Below are 21,046 nucleotides of genomic sequence, written 5' to 3' on the forward strand. Positions count from 1 at the left end.
ACCTTTACTCACATTCGAGAAAACACTCCCAACAAGATTGCTTGCTCCAAAATCGAAGAGGCACCGTCCTCCGAATCTCGAGAGCCAGACTCCCAACATGACTACTTTCTCAAAATCGAAGAGAGGGTAAAGGAACAGTACCATTGCTGGATAATTGGAAAGTCCCTGTGTGTCAACCTTTGTGCTTCGTGGCAAGGTAGACTAGCAAACATGCCCAACCTTTACTCACATTCGAGACAACACTCCCAACAAGATTGCTTGCTCCAAAATCGAAGAGGCACCGCCCTCCGAATCTCGAGAGCCAGACTCCCAACATGATTACTTCCTCAAAAATCGAAGAGACACTGCTCTCCGAATCTCGAGAGTCAGACCCCCAGCATGATTGCTTTCTCAAAAATCGAAGAGGCATCGTTCTCCGAATCTCGAGAGCCAGATACCACAGACCATTTTTTCAAAGTGCTCTGACAGAGTTAAAACATGTGAAACTGGCAGCTCCCACTACCGTGCTATGACCAAGCAGGGTAAAGGAATAGCATTACTACTTGTTGTTAGGGAGACTCCTATATATGTCGACCTCCATCCCCAACGGACAGGCAGACCTGCAAAAATGCTCAACCCTTCATCATATCTGAGAGGGCACTCCCAACGAAGCCTTTCGAAATATTCAGCTTTCTTTCCCCCCGATAATACCTCTGCAAACAAGCTATACTAGAGCAAGAATATCTCATATCATCAGGGTTAAAAGCAAGAGTATCCCATATCATGCTTTTTCCCTGTCTTTTCTTTTGGCCTTGTTTTTACCTGCAAGATAAGGAGAAAGAGAGCAATCAGTCAGCACTTGGAATCAAGCTTCCAGCTAGGAACTGACTGCCCGGAACCCCTTACCTGATTACTTACCTGGCATTACTCTCGAGTACTCATCTTCAACATCTTATGTTTCCAGGGAAGATTCCGCATCTGCTTGAAGAACAGATAGGGCAAGTGCGAAGGATACAAGGAAGCATGTTGAGACAAGCGTAACAGCACACGTGCCGATACATCCATTACTCTGTCAAAAGCAAAAGTATCCCATATCAGCAGGGTGGAACGTACTCTAGATTTGATGGACTTGTTTTGACCCTCAAATTCTTCAGTCGGCCTTATACTCTGGAGGAAACCAGAAAACCCTCCAGCTCAGTTCAAGAATAAGCCTGTGGAAAGTTACTTCTTCAAAAGCAAAAGTATCTCATATCATCTCTTCTCAGTTTTCTTCTCTTTATCCTTCATGCTGCTGCAAGATGGGGAGAAGGTGAACAATCAGTCGAAGCTCTGATTCTTACCTTGTCTGTAACCTCTTTCAGCAGACCCTCTAGCTCGGCGACTTGGGGGACTCCTACTACATGGTTTGTATCGCGCTTGACCAAACCTGAAACTACAAGTAAGGTTCAAGTGAAATTGATACATTACCTTGTGCATCTCCACCAGTTAAAGATACCACCCCTGGATAGAGGAATAATACTTCCAGAGAAGATGACACATCTACCTATGAGACAGATAAGGCAAGTCAAGACGACACCACACTCTGATACTTAGAAGTTTCGTGATTACGAGATCATTCTCCCACAATATTTCCTAATGTCATTTGTACTAAATCATTCACTTGTACTCACTAAAGGAGAGCTTGAACCTATGTACTTGTGTAAACCCTTCACAATTAATGAGAACTCTTTTATTCCGTGGACGTAGCCAATCTGGGTGAACCACGTACATCTTGTGTTTGCTTTCCTATCTCTATCCATTTATATACTTATCCACACTAATGACCGGAGCAATCTAGCGAAGATCACAAAAAAGCGACCGTTTTCGCTACCTAGGATCTATCTTGCAAGAGAACGGAGAATTAGATGGAGATTTCAACCATAGAATACGAGCTGGATGGAAAGAGTGCATCCGGCGTGTTGTGTGACCGTCGTAAGCCACTGAAGCTCAAGGGAAAATTTTATAGGACGACAATAAGGCCAGCGATGTTGTATGGCACAGAATGTTGGGTGGTGAAGCATCAACACGTACACAAAATGGGTGTAGCGGAGATGAGGATGCTTCGTGGGATGTGTGGGCACACGAGAAAGGATAAGATTGGGAATGAGGATATCCGAGGTAAAGTAGGAGTAGCCGAAATTGTAGGAAAGATGAGAGAAAATCGGCTCCGGTGATTTGGACATGTGCAAAGAAGGCCGACTGACGCTCCGGTTCGAAGATGTGACTACGGGACAAAGGTTCAGGGCCGAAGGGGTAGAGGAAGACCTATGAAAACTTTGGAAGAGACTCTAAGAAAAGACTTAGAGTACTTGGATCTAACGGAGGACATGACACAAAACCGAGCGCAATGGCGTTCTAAGATTCATATAGCCGACCCCACTTAGTGGGAAAAGGCTTTGTTGTTGTTGTTGTTGTTGTTCTGATTTGGATTTTGAAATTGAGACTCCTAGCTTTGCCCTCGTCAAGAAAATTTTAACGTATCATTAGTAAAATGCAGGTGCAGAATGAACGACTAATCAATGTGGGAAAATGTATATAACTGTAGCTTAGAAATCTTTCCTTTCGATTGCACATATGCTCTTGATGCAAAGTAAATAAAATGTAATGTAACTTGAAGACTTATTTTACCATGTTGGTATTGCTGTTTTGTTAATTTTTGAAATATTTAGAAATGAATGGGTTGATTTGTGATTTTATGGAATTTTTAGAAGTATCTATTATGTGTATAGTGATATATGTGTTTGTGATATATGGAATTTTCATAAATGATTCGTATTTGCTATAAACTACGAATTTAAAACCCACAGCGGAGCACGACACTTTTGCTAGTTTTGACCTAGAAGCAAATGGAAACGGGAAATGTAGTTCCAACTACTTAGTTGATAACACTCAATTTGATCTAGTAGAAATATTATAGAAAGCAAACTTATAGAACCTCATTATTGTATTACAACATAACAACATATGCTGAACCACCAGAAATCATAAAAAACATGACAGTGGCCTTGAAGGCCCAAACATTTCTCTAGCCGGTAGACACATTAAGCTAAGTTCGGCATCCCCTCGTAGCCCTTGCAATTGTTGGCTTCCTCCTCCTGCTGAATGTCTCCACAAACCATTCATGCTTCTTGTCTGCCAATGTGTTTCCAGCAACCACTCCCACTATTAGTCCGCTGACAACTCCCGGCAAGACTACATACCAGTCAAACTTAAATGGAAATCTAGCCTCTTCATCTTCTTCAAAGCTTGATGGTGGCGGTCGCCTCGAGCTCTCAGAACCCTCGCATTTCTTGGACAAAAGCTCTCCACACAGACCTGAGTTTCCTTGGTATGAATCTTCTAGGAATGTACCAAATTGTTGGCCAAGTGGTATAGGCCCCCAAAGATGGTTATACGACACATTGAAGTACCCAAGGAAATTGAGTTGTGTCAAACTACCGGGGATCATTCCTGAGACCTTGTTTTGAGAGAGATCCAGCGATTCAAGAGCAGTCAAGTTCCCTAGAGATGATGGGATGTGACCAGAGAGAGCATTGTTGAAGAGGTTTAGCAACTGAAGTTCTCTTAGACTCCCAATGATACTTGCTGGAATCTCTCCTTCAAATCTATTACTTGAGAAATCTATGAATCTCAGATCATAGGGGGTCTTATCATATGTCAACTTAACACCTTTTACATGAATTATCATCCCGTAAGAAACTTTATAGAAAGTTCCATATTTATTTGTGCCGTCGTTGGATGAGACTTCAAAGTACCGGCCTCCGTCGTTTTCGATAACATATTTCATGAAATTCCAGTTCTCCATGTACTTAGAAGGCAACATACCTGAAAACAGATTGTTGGATAAATCAATGATGCACAAGTTTGGGAACTCATGATTAGTTGGAGGCTTCCCAATTATCCCATGAAATGCATTCGACCCCAAAATGAGACCCCTCAATACTGGAAGTACCCCTAACCAAGAAGGGAAGATGTCACTGATCTGATTGTTGCCAATGTCAAGAAACTCTAAACGAGTGCAATTGACCATTGATCTTGGTAGCTTCCCCTGTAACCGATTGTAACCCAACAAAACCAATTTCAACATGAATGACGTTGATTTCTCTAAAATTATGGGAGAGCCATAGACTTCCCTTTAATTATAAACCAAATTGCCATGATAATGGAGTGACGGTGATAGAAGGGTTTTTTTTTTTGTGCATTATTTAACAGTTTATTTTTAGTTACGGTTCTGGAACTCGATTTCATCTCACTTTGCTCCATATAACTCAAAAGTAGCCATTTTATTCCCTGAAACTCAAAGTCACTCCACTTTGCCCCTGGAACTTGATTTTGATTCCATTTTGCCCCCTGAAACTTGAAAGTCGTTTCCATAAAACTCAAAATTCACTTTACATTGTCTTAGATCTATTAAGTTCTTATGTGGTTGATTTGTGTGCACTAGGCTAATCAATTTCATTTTTATTTTTTTCATCTCTTTAATTTCTTTTAAACTTAATATTGTCTGATTGTTGAATATATGTTAACGCATAGTGGAGATTTATAATCAAATTTATTGTACATGTGGCATAGACTTATTGAGTGTTGGGTCTCACATATGTTTTAGGAAGCAACCTATAAGTTTAAAAGGAAGAAAGAGTCCACAAGTCAAAGTGTAACGAATTTTGAGATTTAAAGAGTAAAGTGGCAATTTTTTTGTTACAAGGGGCAAAATAACATCAAAATAAAGTTTCAGGAGGCATAGTAAAAAATAAGCTTATTTATTTTTGCTATTTCTCGATGCTACTCAATTATTTTTTTTCTTTGTATAGATACAGACACTTTGCCACGATGACGAAAAACATTATTATCTTTCAAAGTTAATCATTCATCGAGTTGAGCAAAAATATTGTTCAAAAGTGTAAGTCTTAATTAATAGTGGGACAAACACTAATCCTTTGACGAGAATGTTTGTGATGATAGTCAAAGGCGTGTAATTTGGTTCAAGCCTTAAAGCTGGTACAAAACAAAGGTAAATAATTATTAATGTTATTGAGGAGAATGTTTCTGGTGACAGTCAAAGGTGTGTAATTTGGTTCCAACAAAGACTTTAAGCCTGAAAAGTGGGAGTAACCAAATGTAGATGGATTAGCATTTTAGCAACATGAATTAATGGAAAAGTATGAGTGGAACATGAATTCACCTTGATAAACACCAAATAAACTAATGGAAGAGGGTCCATGCATTATGCATACGACCAGAATGGAGATGGAAGAGGAGGGGAAATCAAATATATTTTCAACAAATTTTGTTCAATATAGATTGCATGTTTGGTTAATAAGATCCAAATGGTAATTTATACATCCCTTCCAAGAGGCGCATATCGATAGATTGCCTTTCTTACTTTGAAAATCTTTCTTCAGTTGCAAAATATTTCAAGTTCGACCAACATGAATGACATTGATTCTCCACAATTATTTTGGTGTGGGGGGGAAATGCTAAAGAGATTCTCTAAAAAATGAGACTTTTAATGGACTGTTTGTCACCTCACAGTTTAGTCAATTTTCATGCTAACATTATAAAACATTGTGCTAAAAATATAAGGTGGTAGACAGTTCATGAAGAGCCATAGACTTCCCATAGCATTTCTCGTATGTGAGAGCCATAGACTTCCCTTTAAACATAAAACAAAATTGCCATGGTAATGGAGTGGCAGTGGTCGAAGTTTACTTTTTGTATATTGTTTAATTTTTCTGTTACTCGATACTACTCAATTATTTTTTTCTTTGTACAGAATCAGAAACTTCCCCACGATGCGAAAAAAGTTGTCATTTTTCAAAATTTCATCATTCATCGAGAAAATATGATTCAAGACTATAAGACTTAATTAATCAATAGGACTAACACTCTCAAGGGATTAGTGTTTGTGGTAATAGTCAAGGGTGTGTAATTTGGTTCAAGACTTTACCAAAGGTTAGCAATATGAATTAGTGGAAAAGTAGTAGTGGAACATGAGTTCAGCGTAGAGTCAGAAGGGAGATGGCATTGAAGAGGTGGAAAGGAACCGACTCCGGTGAGAGCTCCAACTACCGTTTTAATTATTTTTTTTTACAACTTTGAAATTTGCTAGGTAAGAATAGATAATTATTAAGTGCAAATAGTAATTTTTGAAAATTCTTTTTTATTATCACTAACCTCTCCGCACGCACGACATTTTTGTATAACGGGCGCTACGCGCCACTAAAGATGTATTTTGTTAATTTTTTTTTTTACATTGAAATTGTCAAGATATAAATGTATTGTGCAAAAGAAACTTTTTCTTTACCATGCACGTTCTAAAAAGTTGTCATGTTTTTCGTTTTCACTTTGTGTAAAGTAATTATTTAAATGTTATTCATGCAAGTGTCAAACAACATGAGATTTTGGATGCAAGTTTCTACCTAAAGTCCATGAACAATAGTGATTGTCATTCACCATTTTAAATACAAAGAATGAAAGAAAATTCATGAAAACCGAATAAACAGTGTATATGCAAGTGATCAAGAAAAATAGAATTTAATATAAATTATTCTTTCTTTTGGTCAATTTGAACATATGAAGACAATAAACAATGTTGTTCTATAAAAGAGAAATTAAGAGAAAACAGTCAATAGTGAGAGCCAGAACTAAAATTTAATAGAATCCCACGTTGCCTCATAGTCGATCAAACTTTTCTAATTCGCCGCGAAGTGAAGTGAACATAATCCTGATTCTTGAGAAAACCAAATTCAATTAAATGACAGTTAATATGTAGCCACAATGGATTGTTGTTATCAAATTATTAACTTGACTAAACAACCAAGTCATCTCCTTTTTGCCTCACAAACATAAGCTGATGAAGCTAGCAAGCAAGTACAATTTGTCAAGCTTAATAGCCTTTACGCACATAAAATACCTTTTCCAAAACGCCTTAATATATATTTTTTTTAAATTGAATAACTTCAATGCTTAAGCCATAGGAAGCTTATAGAACAAAATTAACATGAACAATGAATAAAATGAGAGGCATATTTATGAACAGTAGGAAAAAAAGGAAATCATCAGCGCTAAATTCCTCAACTTAACTATGTCGAGAGTTATTGGACTGAAATAATACCAACCATATGACAAGGAAACAAATAAAAACCTGTAAATTCATAAATCACAATTTTATCAAATATTATTCCAATGAAAGTTGTAAAATGCAAATAAATCCATTTAACAATGTTTGTACCATATTTGACCAATCCCGAAACTACTGAGTACCACGGTCAACGTTATACCGTCAAGGACCTAGAAGAGTTTCCCTCCAACCAGGAGGCCAATCACAGCGCGACACGTGTCGACATCAGAAGCCAATCATAGCGCGACACGTGTTAACATCAGAAGTCAATCACAACACGACACGTGTCACTGTTAGAATGAAACTAGAAACTCATTTCTATAAATAGAGATCATTTTCTCACAATATTTCCTAATGTCATTTGTACTAAATCATTCACTAGTACTCACTAAATGAGAGCTTGAACCTATGTACTTGTGTAAACCCTTCACAATTAATGAGAACTCCTCTACTCCGTGGACGTAGCCAATCTGGGTGAACCACGTACATCTTGTATTTGCTTCCCCATCTCTATCCATTTACATACTTATCCACACTAGTGACCGGAGCAATCTAAAGAAAGGTCACAAACTTAACACTTTTTGTTGTACCAAAGTCCTCACTGATTTTCCGTATCAACATTTGGCGTCGTCTGTGGGAAACGACACTTATTCCCACTCTCTTCAGCTTTGTCAAGCTGGTTTCCACCATTCGTACACTCTTTTTTGACCAGGCATCCCTCTCCAGCATAGGAAGCAAAGGAAGCCACAGCATACAGAATGACACCCCTCTTGCACCTAGTGCGAAGCAACGAAAGAATGAAGGAAAGAGGGTTACTCTTCAAGCTAAAGTCATGAGCTAGAAGCTCAGAACAACAAGATAGCAATGAAGAATGAGGTTCTCCAGGAGCAGTATGAGAAGCTCTTTGAGACGTTCCACGAAACTAGGCGTACTCAAACATGCGAGCTCGTTACCCCTGTGGATATCAATCATCACCTAGGTGCCCCCCAATCCTTCGACATGGGTATCCCTGATGAGGAGCGAGCTAATTGTCAAAACATTGATCAACATGAGACTTCTCTCAACCCAGCTGCTTCGACCCGAAGCAAGAGAAGTGGAGGAGACTTCCTAAAGCAACGTCGAGAGAATCCCCTCCACATATGCTCGAAGATCAATGACCTAAGGGTTCCTGAAAGACTCGGTCCCCTTCTACGACCCAGGCCAGCTGCTAATCTAGGGAAGGAACGACAGGTCCTAGAGGAACATGAAGGTACAGGAGACTCTGAGGTATTCCGACAAACTTGCCCTAGAAGTCAGTATGGCGAGTCCAAGGAAAAATCACATGCCCTTGCTCAAACTTTCCTACTTCCAAGAGGCGATGGAGACTTACGAAAGAAAATCCCAGTGGTACATGACTCCACTTAGGACCCTCTTGTCCTATAGCTCTTTGAGGAAGTAAACAAGTTGAAGGCCGAACGTCAGGCCGAGATACCTGACTGGAACCAACCCAGGCCTGGCCCTCTCACAAGGAGGATCATCGACACCCCCTTCAAGCGAAGACAAAACAAAAGCTTGGTTTACAACTCTATACTGGAAGGGAAGACCCAATTGAACACCTTAACCTCTTTGAGTCCACCATGGCATATCGGATGCACACCGATGAAGAACGATGTCTTCTTTTCCCCTCCACCTTTTCTGGTGGAGCTTTAAACTGGTATTGCCGTCTTCCACCTAAGACAATAGACTCATTTGAGGAACTGAGGAAACTGTTTGTCTCTCAACACATCTTCCAGACCGATCGCTTGCATTCTGCAGATGACTTGTACACTATTCACCAGAAGCCAGACGAGTCATTACGTATGTATGCTGGCCGCTTCAGCCATGAGTATTCCCGTTGTGCCGAGGCAGACGACAAGACTGCCCTCAAAGCCTTCACGACAGGCCTACGTGACTGTTTCTTTAAGTACATGATCAATGCCAACACTTGGAAGACTTACTCTGAGGTGATGACACATGCTTACAACCATGCCTCCGCCGAGGCAAGGACATATCAAGGGAAACCCCCCACAGCCACCCCTTATCAGCAAGTAGGCAGTGGAAGTCAGATCTAACCAAATGAGAAGACCTCGTCCTTCCAAACGGCAACGGTGCCTCCCCCTGCCTTACTTAATACTTTGCCAAGTCAACAGACATATTAATCTTAGGGCAAAAGGAAAGATTTCCATCCTCATCAGTCTCATTTTAGTAAAATGAGTAAGGGACACTACCGCGATAACCAAGAGTATCGCCATGATAATCCCCGACCCCAGGCAGTCAACACAGTGGGTCAAACACGTGTCAGGACAGCCCCTACGCCGAGGTATGAGGCATACACACCCTTGAACGCCACATGCGTGGCCATTTACCCCATCATAGCACATTTGATATCGAAGCCAAAGCTGAGGCACCCAGATTACAAGCCCACGAAGAACACGGGCATGTTTTGCTGCTACCACGAGCATAACAGCCATGACGGCAAGAAATGTATCACCATTCGCGATCATGTTGAAACTTTAGCACATGAAGGAAAAATTGATCAATTCCTCATTCACCCTCCAAGGGGTAACCGTAATCAACGCCAGATGGATGTGATATATTCCATAAGTGGTGGCATACCCATATCTAAATCTTCCAACAGGGTCATGAAAAATAGTGAACGAGCTTCAAGGTCTGGCCACCAAGTGTTTTACGTGGAAGACATCAGGGGAGGTAAGTATCAAAAGCCTAACTGGGATTTAATATGTTTATACCATGAGGAAGAAAGAGGTATCATCTACCCTCACAACGACCCATTGATTATGGAAGCTCACATAGCCAACTTTGAAGTTCAATGAATCTTGGTAGACACGGGGGCTTCGGTCAATATCATGTTTGCTGAAGCTTTCAGGGCACTTAATGTAGCTTAACACTTGCTCGATCGCTCGATTTCCCCTTTAATAAGCTTCTTCGGTGATATCGTGCAACCTTTGGGGAGCATACACTTACCTTTCACCATTGGTACATGCCCTTACACAGCTACCATTACCACTAACTTCCTGGTGGTTGATTGCCCAACGACATACAATGTCATCTTGGGACGCACATGCATCAATGATCTCAAGGCCATGGTATCCACACATATGTTGTTGATGAAATTTCCAACCCCCTATGGCAATGGTTACATCAGAGGAGATCAACTTAGTGCATGATCATGTTACAACACTTCGGTCAAGCAACATCACATGCCTGTGCCCAAGGAAACCCTTTCTATACATGACCAAGTCATAAAGACCAGCCTAGACGAAGCCAACTTGGATCTTCACGGTGGCAATAGTCAACCCGACGATCCTCGAGATAACTCTTTCACCCAACAAGCACAACCCGTTGAAGAGTTGGAGAATGTCTCTATCTCAAAAGATTATCCGGATTGCATGGTGAAGATTGTCACCACCTTGTCACCACCCATTCGGTTGGCATTGATCTCTTTTTTACAAGAGAACACTGAGGTCTTCGCCTGGTCATACGAGGACATGCCAAGCACCTCTCCCGATATCATCTGTCATCGCTTAAGTATTGACCCCAAGACTAAGCCAGTGAGACAGAAATGAAGATCCTATGACGCTGAACGGTATGAGGCAATGAAGGCAGAAGTTGAAAAACTCAAAAGCATAGGCTTCGTCCGCGAAGTCAATTATCCAACGTGGGTTGCAAATGTTGTCCTTGTTAAAAAGAATCTGACCAAGGAAAGTTTCTTGCTCCAAAAGGTCTTGTGGAAAATGTGTGTCGATTACACCGACCTAAACAAAGGATGCCCGAAGGATAGCTTTTCTCTTCCTCTCATAGACAGACTTATAGACTCTACGACAGGGTGTGAACTCCTAAGCTTCATGGATGCATACTCAGGATACAACCAAATCCTCATGAACCCTCCAGACCAAGAACACACAACCTTCACTACTGACAAGGGACTATATTGCTATAAAGTCATGCCCTTCGGCCTAAAGAATGCAGGAGCAACTTATCAGAGACTGGTCAATTCAATGTTCGCCGAACAGATTGGGAAGAGCATGGAAGTTTACGTTGATGATATGCTAGTTAAGAGCAAACATGCTGACCAACACATCACCAACCTATCTGAAACTTTCACCATTCTGAAGAGGTATCGAATGAGGCTGAACCCCAACAAATGTGCCTTTGGCGTAGACTCTGGTAAATTCTTAGGCTTCATGATAAGCCAACGAGGCATTGAGGCTAATCCCGAGAAGATCAAAGCAATCCTCGACATGAAGGAACTGGTAACTTCAAAAGACATCCAAAGCCTTACTGGCAGGGTGGCAGCGATAACTAGGTTCATCTCTAAGGCCATAGACAAATGTGCTCATTTCTTCAAAGCACTTAAAGGAAGTAAGAAATACATTACATGAACTGATGAATGTGCTGAGGCATTCAAGAACCTCAAAGACTACATGAGTAAAACCCATTTGCTCTCCAAACCTGACGTTGGTGACACTCTCATTATCTATTTGTCAGTATCGGCTTCAGCAGTAAGTTCCGTTCTCATTCGAAAGAATGGTAATGTCGAACGGCCTGTCTACTACGCTAGCAAGGCCTTACAAGATGCGAAGACACGATACTCTAAAATTGAGAAATTGGCTCTAGCATTGGTCTTGTCTGCTTGAAAACTTCGCCCTTACTTCTAAGCACACTCCATCATCGTGCTTACCAATCATCCTCTTCGACAAATACTCCAAAGTCCTGACACTTCTGGGTGAATGATCAAATGAGCGATAGCATTGGGTGAGTTTGACATCTCCTACCAACCAAAGCCAGCTAAGAAGGGCCAAGCAGTGGCAGACTTCATCGCCGACTTCACATATCATGTTGACATTGTTTCTACACCTAAAGAAGTGGTTTCATTACCCTCGGGAGCTCAGAAAATAGAACCAATAGCCCCAGCATGGAGTCTATATGTTGATGGCTCGTCCAACCAACATGGTTGTGAAGCAGGACTAGTCCTTACGACCCCTGACAAAGTGGCGATGGAGTATGCTCTTCGTTTCAAATTCAAGGCGTCGAACAATGAGGCCGAATATGAAGCCCTCCTAGTAGGTTTACGTTTGGCCAAACACCTTGCGGTTAAACGAATTGATATCTTCAGTGACTCCCAATTGGTGGTTAACCAGGTCACCAATAACTTTGACGCTAAGGATAGCTTCATGGCTGCATATCTGGCACAAACACAATTGTTGCTTAAGCACTTCCACTACCAGATCACCCAAATTCCTCAAGCGGCAAACAGTCATACAGATGTTTTGGCTCGCCTCGCCTTAGTGGTGGAAGACAAGATTGGGAGAAAAATTCAGGTCGAATTGTTGGCAGCACCAAGCACCATGGCTGCGGAAGTGTGCAACTTACAACAGAGGGATAATTGGATTACCCCAATTTATAGATTCCTTGCTCATGGCACCCTTCCAAATGACAAAGTCCAAACTAAGCAGATTCGATACAAGGCTACTCGTTACTTGATCATTAATGACCAACTCTACAAGCGGGATTTTAACCTACCATACCTAAGATGTCTTACGCCCGCAGAGGCGGAAACTGTCATTCGGGAAATACATGAAGAAGTCTGCAGAGATCATGTTGGATCTTGATCCCTAGCACACAAGGCTTTTCGCCAAGGATATTATTGGCCAACACCCCACCAAGATGCCATCAGAATATCCCGCTCATGTGATAAGTGTCAACGTTACGTAACTATTCTTCACTCCCCTCCTGAGCCGTTCACTTCTATGATCAGCCATTGGCCTTTCGCCCAATGGGGACTTGATTTGATCGGCCCAATACCTGCAGGGAAGGGCAAGGTTCGCTATGCAATCGTTGCAGTTGACTGCTTCACAAAGTGGGCCGAAGTAGAACCCTTGACAACCATTACTGAGGTAAAAATAGAAGACTTTGTATGGAAGAACATCCTTTGCAGATTCGGCATTCCCAATGCGATAGTCACTGACAACGGGAGACTGTTTGACAACATAAGTTCAGGATGTTCTGCTCTAAGTTCAACATCAACTTATGTTTTTCCTCTCCAGCTCATCCCCAGTCTAATGGACAAGTTGAAACCATCAACAAAATAATCAAGCGAACTTTGAAAACCAGCTTGGACAAGGTTAAAGGTTGTTGGCCAGAATTTGTACCCCAAGTTCTTTGGTCATACCGCACTTCATATCGGACATCATCAGGAGAAACCCCATTCTCACTTGCCTTTGGTACAGAGGCAGTTGTCCCAGTTGAGCTTGAGCAAGCAACGTTCCGAGTTCAGAACTACGTGTAAAGCGAAAATGACAAACAACTTACCCTCAACTTAGATCTAGTCAAGGAACACAGAAACCATGCTCACTTGAGGAATGTCGCCTACAAGCATCGCATCTTCAACTACTATGACTCGAGGGTCAAACCTCGTTCTTTCAAAGTGGGGGACTGGGTATTGAAGAAAAGATTACTCTGCGACAGAGTCCCGAGTGAATGAACACTTAGTCCAAACTGGGATGGACCGTTTGAAGTTGTTGGCATCAGTCGCCCTGGCTCCTACAAGCTTAGAAGCTCCGATGGCAAGACCATTGGCCATCTATGGAACGTTGATCACTTGAAGTACTATTACAAGTAAACTCGCATTGTACAAGTGTTAAGCTTCAGCTGTTCAGCATCTTATGTAACGAAGACTATTTGACATGAATTCAATAAAGAGGTGATTTAGACAACTCGGTCATAATCCTCTTACATTCCTAGCAATGAAACACTTGGGTTCAAAGCTTCAACATGAATGCTTCCAACATGAAACAAATTCTAAGTATATGTCAACAAGACTATACAAATAAACGAACAGCTTCACAATATATTCGTTCAATCATACATTCCAACACATTTGTACATAAGCCAACTGTGCTTTGAAAAGGTTCAACATACTTTGTATCATTCGACACATGCTACAATATGCCTAGACACCTTGCCTTTATTCTCACCAGGTGATGAAATGTGAAGAAGGAACTCATCTTCATGCCACCAACCAGGTGATGAAATGTACAACCCGTACTATAATATCATTTGGCAACTTGCCACTCATGCCACCAACCAGGTGAAGAAGGAACTCATCTTCATGCCACCAACCAGGTGATGAAATGTACAACCCGTACTCTAATATCATTTGGCAACTTGCCACTCATGCCACCAACCAGGTGAAGAAGGAACTCATCTTCATGCCACCAACCAGGTGATGAAATGTACAACCCGTACTCTCCCTCATGCCACAAACCAGGTGATGAAATGTACAACCCGTACTCTAATATCATTTGGCAACTTGCCATTCATGCCACCAACCAGGGGAAGAAGGAACTCATCCTCGTGCCACCAACCAGCTGATGAAATATGATGAAAGGTGATGAAGGAACTCACCTTCGTACTACCAACCAAGTGATGAAAGCAACTCACCATTCATTCCACCTACCAGAAGACGAGTGGTACAACTTGTACATGTGAACTCCTAGCATTCACAAATAATAAAAAACCCTCAAGCTTGACAACTTAACTAGGGGAGCACTTATGCCCAACAAGAGTTATAGTCACCAACAAAGCCTTATTGCAAGCCAACAACAACTTCAGTGCATGGCATATGAAGATCAAGCTATTCAGCACTCTTGCATCTGCTTCAAACATTTCCCCACTGTAACAATGCAAACACTACAACTCGTAGAAAGCTTCACACACTCTTGATGAAGACAGTGTGAAGCAAAATTAATTTATGGTGCCAACAAGAGCTTCATCAATGGAGGGCAACCACAATTCTTAAAAACTTCACACACTCTTGATCAAGACAGTGTGAAGCAAAATTAATTTATGGTGCCAACAAGAGCTTCATCAAAGGAAGGCAACCACAATTCTCAAAAACTTCACACACTCTTGATCAAGACAATGTGAAGCAAAACCAATTCAGGGTGCCAACAAGAGCTTCATCAATGGAGGGCAACCACAATTCTCAAAAGCTTCACACACTTTTGATCAAAACAGTGTAAAGCAAAATCAATTTATGGTGCCAACAAAAGCTTCATCAATGAAGGGCAACTACAATTCTCAAAAGCTTCACACACTCTTGATCAAGACAATGTGAAGCAAAATCAATTTATGGTGCCAACAAGAGCTTCATCAATGGAAGGCAACCACAATTCTCAAAAGCTTCACACACTCTTGATCAAGACAGTGTGAAGCAAAACCAATTTATGGTGCCAACAAAAGCTTCATCAAAGGAGTTCAATCACAATTCTCAAAAGCTTCACACGCTCTTGATCAAGACAGTGTGAAGCAAAACCAATTTATGGTGCCAAGAAAAGCTTCATCAAAGGAGCTCAACCACAATTCTCAAAGCTTCACACATTCTTGATCAAGACAATGTGAAGCAAAACCAATTTATGGTGCCAACAAAAGCTTCATCAATGGAGAACAACTACAAATTCTCAAAAGCTTCACACTATGTTGATCAAGATAGTGTGAAGCAAAATCAATTCATGGTACCCAACAAAAGCTTCAACTCCAAAGCTTCACCAACAAAAGCTTCACCCATAAAAGCTTCAACACAAAAGCTTCACCCATAAAAACTTCAACACAAAAGCTTCACCCACAGAAGCTTCAACACAAAAGCTTCAACACAAAAGCTTCACCAACAAAAGCTTCATCAACGGAGGACAACTACAAATTCTCAAAAGCTTCACACTATCTTAATCAAGATAGTCTGAAGCAAAATCAATTCATGGTACCCAACAAAAGCTTCAACTCCAAAGCTTCACCTACAAAGTTTCAACTCCAAAGCTTCACCTACAAAAGCTTCAACACAAAAGCTTCACCCACAAAAACTTCACCCATAAAAGCTTGACCCACAAAAGCTTGACCCACAAAAGCTTGACCTATAAAAGCTTCACCCACAAAAGCTTGACCCACAAAAGCTTGACCCACAAAAGCTTGACCTACAAAAGCTTCACCCACAAAAACTTCACCCATAAAAGCTTCACCCACAAAAGCTTTACCTACAAAAGCTTGACCCACAAAACTTGACCCACAAAAGCTTCACCTACAAAGCTTCACCTACAAAGCTTCAACACAAAAGCTTCATCTACAAAAGCTTCACATTATCTTGATCAAGATGGTGTGAAGCAAAATCAATTCATGGTGCCTAACAAAGCTTCAACCTCAAAGTTTCACCTACAAAGCTTCAACACCAAAGCTTCACCTACAAAGCTTTAAATTTTTTTTTTCCAGAAATTCGAAAATTCAAAAATTCAAAAATTCGAAAAAAAAAATTGCCTAGGCCTCCTCTTCTTTGGGCCTAACAAATTTCATAACAAATATATATGAAGAAGGAGTTTTGGGCTACCACTTAGAAAGGAAATGCCTCATTCGTCAACTCCCTCGATCGGAGACTTAGGGGACACCTACCATATGCTACTGCACCTTGATACTCAAAAGTCTCACGACCATTCAATGACTTGGATTTTTCAAGTCTCCAACCGAGAAGTTTTCCTTACTCGGGAAATTAAGGGAGCACTACCTCAACATACATGCTTCACTCTCAAAGCTTCAACATACAAGCTTCAACAAAAGAAAAATTCAAAGAACTTAGTGAAGAAGGCCTTGGTGTATTTAACACAATACGTTGAAATGAAGTAAAGCTTGTTTATTGATATCTCCGATAAGTTACAAATATGTACATATACATGAATCAAAATAAACAAACAAGAGGGAGCCTGCATAAAGGTTGCTCATGAGAAGATTCAGCAGTCGGCAGAGCCCCATAAAGAGTAGTCACCAGAGGGTGATTATTCAAAGCCTCAGTACTAGACAGAACCCTAGAAGGAGGAGGCACCGAAGGTTGATCATTTGGAGCTTCATTACGCGGTACAGCCCCAGAAGACGAAGGTAATAAATGTCTTTGGAACAAACCCACAAACCTCTGATGATCAAGCAAAATCTAACCATCAGATTCCTGCAGTTGGTCAAACTTCCTCTTCATGTTTGTAGCATAGTCATGTGCAAGCCTATGCAACTGTTTATTCTCATGCTTGAGTCATCTGATCTCCTGTTTGAGACTTATCACTTCAGCCGCCAATGATTCAACTTGGCGGGTTTGAGAAAATAGGCGTTGGGCCATATTAGACACAGAACCCCACACTGAACACTGAGAGCCAGAGAATCCTTAACAACCAACTCATCAGACCGTTTGGAAAGCAGTCTGTTATCTTTGGGAGTGAGAAGGTTCATGGCCACCACCGCAGCGGTCATATCATTCTTCATCACAGAGTCCCAAACAGTAAGAGGACCAGTAGGGGATAAGAATGATGGGCGCCATATGTTGTCTTGAGAAGGCATGGCTGCCTCTTCACCAAAGTTCAAGTCAAAACGATGGTCAGATGGGCCAGACATTCTCAAAAATGATAAAGGAGAAATGAGGTGCAATAAATCTCTAAAGTAAGGGGAAAATTCCTACAAGCAATAACTCTCTGAATGTACTTCTTGCACACAATTGGTGCCCTTATAAAAAAAAGGGCAACATGGTCGTTGGTTCAAAAATCGAAGAGGCACCACTCTCCGGATTCCGAAGAGGCACCACTTTCCACACACATCAGCTTCTCGGGTATTACAGATAACTTTGCCAAAGATCTCTGACAAAGTTTAGACACATAAATTTTGAAGGTCCAGCTACCCTACTATTACCCACAAGGGTAAAGGAACAACACCACTGCTTGATAACTAGAAAGTCCCAATGTGTGTTAACCTCCGTGCTCCGTGGCAAGGCAGACTGGCAAAAATGCCCAACCTTTACTCACATTCGAGAAAACACTCCCAACAAGATTGATTGCTCAAAAATCGAAGAGGCACCGCCCTCCAAATCTCGAGAGCCAGATTCCCAATAGGATTACTTTATCAAAAATCAAAGAGACACTGCTATCCGAATCTCAAGAGTCAAGACTCCTAACATGATTGCTTTCTCAAAAATTGAAGAGGTACCGCTCTCCGAATCTCGAGAGCCATACTCCCAACAGGATTACGTGCTCAAAAATCGAAGAAGCACCGCACTCCGAATCTCGAGAGCCAAACTCCCAACATGATTGCTTTCTCAAAAATTGAATAGGCATCCCTCTCCGAATCTTGAGAGCCAAACTCCCAACAAGATTACATGCTTAAAAATCGAAAAGGCACCAACCTCCAAATCTCTAGAGCCAGACTCCCAACATGATTACTTTCTCAAAAATCGAAGGGACACTGCTCTCCAAATTTCGAGAGCCAGACTCCCAACAAGATTGCTTTCTCAAAAATTGAAGAGGCACAATTCTCTGAATCTCGAGAGCCAGATCCCCGACAGGATTGCTTGTTCAAAAACCGAAGAGGAACCACTTTCCGAACTTCGAGAGCCAGATTTCCTTGGATAAAGTTTATCTGCAATTTTCACACACAACATCAACTTTCCAGATAACACAGACCACTTTTTCAAATTGCTCTGACAAAGTTAAAACACGTGAAGCTTGCAGCTCTCACTACATTGTTATGACCAAGAAGGGTAAAGGAATAACACTACTACTTGTTGTTAGGGAGACTCCTATATATGTCGACCTCCATCCTTCATAGCTAGGCAAACCTGCAAATAAAAAAATGCTCAACTTTTCTTCACATCCGAAAGGGCACTCTCAGCAGAGTCTCTCGAAATACTCAACTTATTTTCCTCCTGATAATACCTTTGCAAACAAGCCACACCAGAGCAAGAGTATCTCATATCATCAACGTCAAAAGCAAGAGTATCTCATATCATGCTTTTTCCTTGTCTTTTCCTTTGGCCTTGTTTTTACCTACAAGACAATGAGAAAGAGAGTAATCAGTCAGCACTTGGAATCAAGCTTCTAGTCAGGAACTGACTACCTGGAACCCCTTGCCTGATTACTTACATGGCATTGCTCTTGAGTACTTATCTTCAACATCTTATGCTTCCAGAGAAGATACCACATCTTCCTGAGGAACAGATAGGGCAAGTGAGAAGGATACAAGGAAGCATGTGGAGACAAGCGTAACAGAACACGTGCCGATACATCCACTACTTTGTCAACAGCAAAAGTATCCCATATCATCATGATCGAACGTACTCTAGATTTGATGGACTTCTTTTGACCTTCAAATTCTTGAGTCGGCCTTATACTTTGGAGGAAACCAGAAAACCCTCCAGCCCAGTTCAAGAATAAGCCTGTGGAAAGTTACTTCTTCAAAAGCAAAAGTATCTCATATAATCTCTTCTTCATTTGCTTCTCTTTATCCTTGGTGCTATTTACGACACAAGAAGAAGGAGAACAATCAACCGGAAGCCGAAGTCGAACCTCTGATCCAGGTTGCTTGCTTGGAAGTCTGATTGCTTACTTTGTCTGTTACCTTATTCGGCAAATCTCCTAGCTCGGAGACTTGGGGGACTCCTACTATAGGGTTTGTATCGCACTTGACCAAGCCCGAAACTACAAGTAAGCTTCAAGTGAAATTGATACATTACCTTGTGCATCTTCATCAGTTAAAGATACCATCCCTGGATGGAGGAAAAGTACTTCCTGATAAGATACCACATCTACATATGAGACAGATAAGGCAAGTGAAAATGATACCACACTTCGGTACTTAGAAGTTTCGTGATTACTCAATGGCTTGGATCTTGCAAGTCCCCAACCGAGGAGCTTCCCTCACTCGGGAACTTAGAGGAGCACTGTTTGTACCATACTTGACCAATCCCGAAACTACTGAGCACCGGTCAACATTATACCGTCAAGGACCTAGAAGAGTTTCCCTCCAACCAGGAGGCCAATCACAACGCGACACGTGTCGACATTAGAAGCCAATCATAGCGCGACACTTGTTAACATCAGAAGCCAATCAAACACGACACGTGTCAATGTCAGAATGAAACTAGAAACTCTTTTATAAATAGAGATCATTCTCTCACAATATTACCTAATGTCATTTGTACTAAATCATTCACTAGTACTCACTAAAGGAGAGCTTGAACTTATGTACTTGTGTAAACCCTTCACAATTGATGAGAACTCCTCTACTCCGTGGACGTAGCCAATCTGGATGAACCACGTACATCTTGTATTAGCTTCCCTGTCTCTATCCATTTACATACTTATCCACACTAGTGACTGGAGCAATCTAGCAAAGGTCACAAACTTAACACTTTCTGTTGTGTCAAAGTCCTCACTGATTTTGTGCATTGACAAACAACAAATTGTTTCAACCATTTGACTACCCGCAATGTAGACGAAGAAATCTGATACTCATATGATTTTTAATATTATGTGGGCCGCCGCCTTCACCAAAGGAGTCACTAGCCCAAAACAAATGCTTTGCACAACTGGGCTTCCTAAGTAAGCCCAAGATTAATTATCAACCCAAATACTTGCCAGAGAGGAGGAGAAAGGAGAGAGAGAGAGAGAGAGAGAGAGAGAGAGAGAGAGAGAGAGCGCAGAGACAGGAAGGCCGGAAATTGAGAAAGAAGGCCATGCTTGCAGAGAGTGAGATTTGAAACTCATGCCTGCCTCAGTTGATTAAAAAGGTGAGAAGTCGTTTTCAATCTTTTGTGTTTACAAACTCTATTTATTTCATAGAGCTTCAGATTCGAAATTGTAACTGTGGTCAGCAAGAATTCGAAAAATACTTGAGCGATGCAGATGTCTAGGAAGTAGCCATGGATGCAGATGCATATGGCCATTCCATGGCTGCTGATGGAAAGAATCAAATGGAAAGAATCAAACTCTATTTTTTTCCTGAATGATTGTTGTTTTTTGTTTGTTTGTTTGCTTGAAAAGAGTCATAATCTAACCATTTGTAATGTGTGTA

At 41.2% G+C, this 21,046-nt stretch overlaps 2 protein-coding genes and 1 long non-coding RNA gene across 8 annotated transcripts in view; 1 reads left to right on the plus strand and 2 right to left on the minus strand.

Annotated features, from left to right (window-relative positions):
* LOC126634473 (receptor-like protein 6) overlaps positions 1-21,046 on the minus strand; it is a 151,264-nt gene that overhangs the window by 16,605 nt on the left and 113,613 nt on the right. The window lies entirely within an intron of this gene.
* LOC126634481 (uncharacterized) overlaps positions 1-21,046 on the plus strand; it is a 47,202-nt gene that overhangs the window by 9,611 nt on the left and 16,545 nt on the right. The window contains exon 3 of one of the 5 annotated variants that reach the window (XR_007627355.1): positions 2,516-2,719. The exons of the other annotated variants lie outside the window; for them this stretch is intronic. This is a non-coding gene — a long non-coding RNA (uncharacterized LOC126634481). Of the gene's footprint in view, positions 1-2,515; positions 2,720-21,046 lie in introns of those variants that run through there. 5 annotated transcript variants of the gene reach the window in all.
* The window catches only part of LOC126634475 (receptor-like protein 34), a 36,143-nt gene continuing 17,883 nt past the window's right edge, over positions 2,787-21,046 (minus strand). Inside the window, exon 2 of the mRNA XM_050305006.1 lies at positions 2,787-2,953. The gene's annotated coding sequence lies outside the window, so the exon portion shown is untranslated. The remainder of the gene's footprint in view (positions 2,954-21,046) is intronic.

This window comes from Malus sylvestris, chromosome 9 (genome assembly GCF_916048215.2).
Source record: "Malus sylvestris chromosome 9, drMalSylv7.2, whole genome shotgun sequence".
NCBI classification, from domain to species: Eukaryota; Viridiplantae; Streptophyta; class Magnoliopsida; order Rosales; family Rosaceae; genus Malus; species Malus sylvestris.